This window comes from Dioscorea cayenensis, chromosome 8 (genome assembly GCF_009730915.1).
Source record: "Dioscorea cayenensis subsp. rotundata cultivar TDr96_F1 chromosome 8, TDr96_F1_v2_PseudoChromosome.rev07_lg8_w22 25.fasta, whole genome shotgun sequence".
NCBI lineage: Eukaryota > Viridiplantae > Streptophyta > Magnoliopsida > Dioscoreales > Dioscoreaceae > Dioscorea > Dioscorea cayenensis.
Genome location: NC_052478.1, coordinates 13,984,651 through 13,985,427, shown reverse-complemented (window position 1 = coordinate 13,985,427; position 777 = coordinate 13,984,651). Strand labels below are relative to the sequence as shown.

Here is a 777-nt window from a genome sequence, read left to right as displayed (position 1 = left end):
GTATTGCTATAGGGGTTCCCTTGTACTCTTCCCGAATTACCCACAAAATCAACTTGTTCAATTGGGGCTGAAGTGGTAATTGAGATAGGACAATCTGATGGCATGTGTGCACCCCCACAACCATCACAACTTGTGATTGAGGCTACCTTCGATGAAGTCAACGTATCCAACTTCTTGCTTAGTGCCTCGACTTGGGCTGCTAAGGATGTAACCGCATCAATCTCATGGAGCCCGGCCACCTTCTTCCTTTCCCTTGCATTCCATTGGTAGCTATTCAATCCCATTTCCTCAATTAGTTGTCGGGCTTGTTCGGGGGTTTTGTTTCCCATTGTCCCTCCCGCGGCGGCATCAAGGAGTTGCTTGGTACTCGAGTTCAACCCATTGTAAAATGATTGAATAACCATCCACTCGGGGGAACCCGTGTTGTGGACACTTCCAGTAAAAGGTCTTTGAAACGCTCCCAAGTTTCAAATAAGGATTCAAGCTCTATCTCGAACAAACGAAGATATTTCATTGCGAAAGCTTTTGCCGATTTCCCGGGGAAAAATACCTTCTGAGGAAAGCCTCAACCATCTCGTCCCCATGTTGTGATAGAAGCTCGTGGTAGTGAATGAAGCCATTGCTTGGCTCTTCCCTTCAATGAAAAAGGGAATGCTCTCAATCGGATTGCGTCATCCGAGACTCCATTGATCTTCAACATATCACAAACTTCGAGGAAGTTCTCAATATGACTATTTGGGTCTTCATCGGCTAACCCATTGAACTGTGCAGACTGTT

General features: G+C 45.9%; 1 non-coding gene across 1 annotated transcript; it reads left to right on the top strand.

The window, feature by feature from the left end:
- Positions 1-415: 415 nt before the first annotated feature.
- LOC120268112 lies at positions 416-524 on the top strand. Its single transcript, XR_005538781.1, has one exon. It is a non-coding gene; the product is annotated as a small nucleolar RNA R71 (small nucleolar RNA).
- The last annotated feature ends 253 nt before the right edge of the window (positions 525-777 follow it).